Genomic DNA, 6494 nt, shown 5'->3' with positions numbered 1-6494 from the left:
AGGTGTAAAACGAGTACCTGGACGTTAACGGCGTTGTCTTTGTCCGAAAAAAAATTGTAATCAATATCGCCTAACAGACGTCATGACTCTTTCTATGTGTTACGTTTTGGTCAGGGACCCCTTGTAAAGATCTTTGAGCACGTTTAATGGATATATTGCGCCATATAAAAACTGAAGTTTTTAAAAAGTGTCTTTCTTCGAGCTTCAAGCAACAACTTTTTCATTATCCTGAGATTTTACTAGTATTTGATTTTGGCTATAATATAATCAAATTATTTGCTAATCATGAATTGTTTTTGTCTGAGCCTTAAAGCAAACATGGGTATTTTTTTTTATCAAAGGGATTATTCCAGTGTTGAAGGAAATACATGTTATAAAGCTTGGACGTGGCTTTCAAATTCCACTTATTCATCATCATTGTCCATCGTGGCTTGTACTCTTGAGCTTTTATATAGCGCAATATCCACTAAACGTGCTCAAAGCGCTTTACAAGGGGTCCCTAACCAACAGCGGAAAAAATAACATTATAAATCTGATCATGTTGTGACTTTTACCCATTCTGATCACAAGACAAATGCAAAGTTCTAGCCAGCATGAAGAATAAAAAGTACCGATTTTCTTTCTTTAGAACCACGATGGCTGCCGTTGCTGGGCGATGTGACATCAGACTATTGAATACAATTCTCTCTCTTCCTCTAGCTCTATTTCCTTCGATCATCCCAGATGTTACCATATATATATAGGGAACAAAAATGACGTTGAGTCCTTCATGGATATTAAATAGCTTCCCATGTCTAACCTTATCAAATGCCTTTAAGTAATCACAATAAATATATAAGGAACGAAAATGACTCCAATCAGCTCTTTGTTATTGTTGTAACGATTAGTTCTACTAAATTCATTCAATCAGACTACACACGTTCAATATTACACTTAGTTTTGTGTCGTTACGTTAAATCCGCTATATATGCTATGCGTTTATGTAAAATACTCACAACATCCGAATATAACACAAAAATAAGTGTAACCTTAAACGTTTATAGTCAGATTGAATAATATGAAATTCTATTACAAGAACAGATCAAATGAACGTTTTTAACAACGCCACTATCATATGATCGCATTCATCTGTAGTGTTTCATTCATCCATTTGATCTGTTCTTGTAATAAAAGCTTACATTCAATTTCATATTATTCATTTCTTCGAGCTTCGAGCAGCAGCATTTGCATAGTCAGATTGATAGAATGTAGTGAGGACTAATCATTTAATGGCTGTTTAAAAAACAATAACAAAGAGCCGAGGGACGTCAATAATTTTGTTCCATCTTTATTCTTAAACATTGGTGAATAACAATGTTAATATCTTTAAATTTTGTATATAAATTTGAAAAAAAAAATGAAACTTTGACTCTGCCGGGATTTTTTTCGTCTGTGCTCTTCTGATTAGTTCTATAACTGGCTGGGGTCTTTTGATCTCTCATGGTAGGCAGGAGGTCCCTTGCTGGCTCTTCTATTCCTCTATATTATCTGTTTTCCAACTTGCTTTCTGTCCATGTCTTGGAATGGGATTACTTGCTTTTATCCTCTCCCTGGCCGGAGTCCCTGGTAGGGAGATGATTTGTCCTCCATGTAAATCATCTCTATGTATACATCGTTATAGTTGCTGTTGTTGTTGTTTTGTTTTTGTTTTTTGTTTTTTGTTTTTTTTTCTTATTTTCTTTGTTTTGTTTTTTGTTTTTTTTTTTTTGTATTTAACATAAAATATTGATTTGTCAACGTTTAAGTCGACGTGTACATATATTTGATCAGCCACCTCAAAACAGTATTAAGTCGTATGATCAAAGTACCGAGAATAGAATGTATGACAAAAAACATCAGATTTGGGTTGAGACCATGTATGTATTATTGAAGAAAAATATAGAATTTTAAAGAACTGAGAACTGCAAATTTTATTTTCTTGAGCAGTTAAGCTTAAAATTGGCCTTTCAGCATCTTATTCATCCCGACATAATACTGTTTTGAGACGATGGGTCACATATGCAGGTCTGACATATGAACCAACTTATGGTCCTAGTTTAACATTGCGTAATGGCCAATATTAGGCGTCATTAAAAAAAAAAAATTTCCATTACAACAATGAGCCCATAAGGAATTGGGTTATCAGACATGCAAATGAGTATACGTCGGTTTAAGTGTATTCCTCTTAGTGGGTTTATGTCGGGATGAGACTTTTTGGTGATCTTCCACGAATTACACTGATAAAATGCTGTTGGGATCGTACATCTGTTCCATATTTGAACTATTACCCGTTTGTCTTACTTTTGCTTGTGTGCTGTTAATTGTAAATCTAAAATGCTTAACTGCCCCAGTTTCTCTCCTTTTTACTGGCGCTGAAATGACCTACATTTTGTATCACAAGCGCCATAAAACCCTTAAAAACAAAAACAAAAAAAGTTTTAAAAGACAAAGAAACAGAGTAGCTCTAATTGTGGGTTGGGTCTGCAGTTTCGAACCCCCCCCCCCCCCCCTTAATAATAATTAATTAACAAATAAAAGACAAGAACTATACCAAAAATGATGTCATAAAATTTTTTATTACATTTGGTCATGACTTTACAATGTATGGTGATAGGCAAATACTTGAAGAATTAACATTAATCAGTCAAATGCTAAATTCTGGAAAAACTGGTATTTAGAGAAAAGAAAATTAGCCATAAATCTCGTCCTTCAGATATCGATCAATTTAAATGACCCTCATCTTGGCAGAAACTCTCAAACCTGGGACTTTAATTAAGACTTTCCGAAGTCCCTGGGTGCGAAGTTCTGCCGAGATGAGGGTCATTTATATATGAGGGGGTAAACGATTAAAATCTACCCTTTTACACTTATATTAATGAAACTTATTGTACTTGATATCAATTGGCATAAGAATTTAAAAATAGAAAATATCATTTGAAAACAAAATCATCCGTTGAAATTTGAAGGACGAGTTTTCTGGCCATTTGTTAAAAATACGAGTTTTTCCAGAGTACATAACAGTTAACTGGCCAATGAAATAAGCAATGCAAATAGGGTTCAACAGTAATAACGTCACTTCCCTCATAATGACTCTTTGAAATTTAGTAACTGGTTCTCAACTATCGGAACAATGGCGTACGCCCTTGTGAAATACTTCTCCGACGAGCATAAAAGTTTATCCAGAGGAGAAAAACATTATAAATCTGATCATGTTTTGACTTTTATACATTCTGATCACATGACATGTGAAAAAGTTTCAACCAGCATGAAGAATAAAGAGTACCGATTTTCTTTGTTTAGAACCAAGCTGTTTGTTGCTGGGCGGACGTGACATCATACAATTGAATCCTATATACAAGAACGAGATAGATTTTTAACTTGTAATAATTATTGAGAATTTAAATATGAATTGTGTAGTACTTCAGAGCCATTGGGCTCATGGAGCCGGAGTTTATACTGGTTTCTATAGCGTGAAACGGACAATAACAATTGCTTGCTATCCTTTGGATAGAACGCGTCTATCACTTAGTTCTTTTCGCCAAATCTAACAGACTCAGCTACCCATTCACTGCTGGGTGGACAGGCGGGTCAGAAAAAAAACTCAACTGCACCCGGGATCGATCTCGGTCTCTTTGTGTGTGAAGTGAGTGCTCTGCCAACTGAGCTATCTGGACCCACTTATAGGTATAGTGTATCAATCGTCAATGGTCAATACTGTAAGCACGTGAAAAATTATAATCGTAATATATGCAATTATATTTACAATGATGAATCGACTGTGTGGTCCTTGTGTACATATTTACCGATCTGTCATACGAACAGAATGGAAAGAGGAAAAGGAGTAGTGACGTCATATCTTCCTCTCTTCCGATTCAAAACCATTGAAAGTGTGTAAACCGTACTCCGGACAATGTGTAATCAATAAATGGATTACATATTGAATCATAAAGCGGTATAACTATTGATTTTAGTAACAGGATGTATAGATAGAATGCGCTTGGCCAAGGAGTTCACAACATTGCCATCCGGAAGTATAACGAACCAACACACAAACTCTGTGTAACCATGAACTTTTATAGTCTTGTTAATACAGTTTAGTGAGAACAACTCACAAACGCGGATGGCAAAAACAATAAAAAAGGCCTGAGTGACGTCATCTGCATGTTATCTATAGGCAGTTTCTTATGATTACGGGACGTAAAAGAGCGAGGTTGGGTGATCTTTAATGACGACCACCATTTATTTACGTTGGAAAATTAGATTCCATTACTCTGAAACCAGAAGATCAGTTGCACAGTTCCTCCGGAGGACTGGTTTACACTTCCTATGGGATTGGAACCATTATTATTTGTGTTCCCTATTATGGACTTGATTTAATATTGTTGCAGTGGATCACTTTCCAGGACACTTCCCATATCATAATTTAAAACCCAGAGTATCTTAAATCATAAATAGATACAACTTGTTTTAAACATTAATAAGTGCTGAAGATAGTTAACCACATAATATTATCATATAGAGTGAAGATTTGATAGGTCGTATTCATTTGGAAATGATGGAACCTAACTAGCGACAGAGCCAAGTCACGAACAAGAAGAAGAAATGGAAGAAGAAGAAGAAGAAGAAGAAGAAGAAGAAGAAGAAGAAGAAGAAGAAGAAGAAGAAGAAGAAGAAGAAGAAGAAGAAGAAGAAGAAGAAGGAAGGAGAAGAAGAAGAAGAAGAAGAAGAAGAAGAGGAAGAAGAGGAAAACGGAGGAGGAAAACCTCGCCCATATTATTAGTCACTATAAGAAACTACATATTTTATCCACACTAATACTTATAAAAAGAAAACCCCAAGTTAATATTATAACTATAAAATCATTTTTTAGCATTTAGAGCCACCCGAGAAAACACATTTTAGAGGCTGTTGTGTTACAATTTTGTAATGAAATGATCGATGGCCTTAGTGCAACCTCTTTATAGCCCAGCTCAAAGCTCACTAGCGGTGGGAAAAAGCTCTGTCTTGACTCCAAGACTACGTAACTATAACTCAATTTCATCCCCGCAGACTAACGGAGTTGTGATATAATACAATTCTGCCGTACTCTGGAAAAACCCATATTTAAAAATTTGGCCAGAAAAATCGTCCTTCAAATATCGATCGATTTAAAGGACCCTAATCTTGGCAAAAACTCTTAAACCTGGGACTTCGCGAAGCCCCAGGTTCGAGAGTTTTTCGAAAGAAATGCTATTATTCAATCATTGTGCGACTATGTAGTATGAAACTCGCCTCCGGAACGAAGGGTCCAGGGTTCGAGTCCCGCTCTGAGCGGCGCATAGTTTAGTCCCCGGAAAAAGGCTCTTTACTTACATTCTCTCGTCGTACTCACGTGTGAAATGAGCACCTAGCTATTAAAATCGTTGCCTCTGTAGGAAAATAGATTGTATCATCGCCTCACAGGCGTGATGTCCAGTCCTACATGTTAAGTGTTTCTTTTGGCTTGTGACCCCTTGTAAAATGCTTAGGGCAAGTGTAATGGATATTGCGCTATATAAAAGCTCTAGTATATTTTAATGCAATAATCTTTTTGTTTTTTTAATTCAGCTTTTATATAGCGCAATATCTACTAAATGTGCTCAAAGCGCTTTACAAGAGGTCCCTGGTCAACAGCAACACTTAACATGTATTACGGAACAAGGCGCCTGTTAGGCGATATTACAACTTTTTTTTCGGACAGAGTCAGCGCTGTTATCGGCCAGGTACCCATTTTATAGCTGAGTACCGTGAGAGAATGTGAGTAAAGACCCTTTTCCAAAGACTCAACTATGCGCCGAGCGAGGCTCAAACCCAGGAACTTCCGATCCAAAAAAGGAATGTCATACCACAAGACCACATAGCCGCAGACATAAAAAACGGGGAAAATCATTTTTTGAGAAATGAAAAACTGGCATTTGAACATCAGACCTCTGACTATTCGGGCAAGGATGTAAACACATACGCTTATTCAATCAATCCTAGCAATCTATTCTTATCGTCTTTTTTACTTTGAAATGGGAAGCACCTAACGAAATTTGGTTCACTAATTTATTTTACGTATCAACTACCCCTCCATCCATTTTTCCCTTGCATTCATCTTCTTCTTCTTCTTCTTCTTCTTCTTCTTCTTCTTCTTCTTCTTCTTCTTCTTCTTCTTCTTCTTCTTCTTATTCTTCTTCTTATTCTTCTTCTCTCACTCTCTCTCTCTCTCTCTCTCTCTCTCTCTCTCTCTCTCTCTCTCTCTCTCTCTCTCTCTCCCGTTAAACTCCGGGCATTTTCCATTCTAAAAAGACATTTCTAGTTTGATCATTCTGTCTTCTTGTATTCTAAGCAGTTATTTGATTGATGGATCTCTGTAAGATATAGCGGAAAGTACTCTGTGATAGACCTGCACCTTGCTTTTTTTAAATTATGAAATTTCTTGATAATATTTTCGATGATAATTATTATTTTCAAAG

The sequence above is a fragment of the Berghia stephanieae genome, chromosome 4 (assembly GCF_034508935.2).
Source record: "Berghia stephanieae isolate SIO BIC M18660-M18661 chromosome 4, UCSD_Bste_1.3, whole genome shotgun sequence".
Taxonomy (NCBI): domain Eukaryota; kingdom Metazoa; phylum Mollusca; class Gastropoda; order Nudibranchia; family Aeolidiidae; genus Berghia; species Berghia stephanieae.
Note: the sequence above shows the minus strand (reverse complement) of the source record.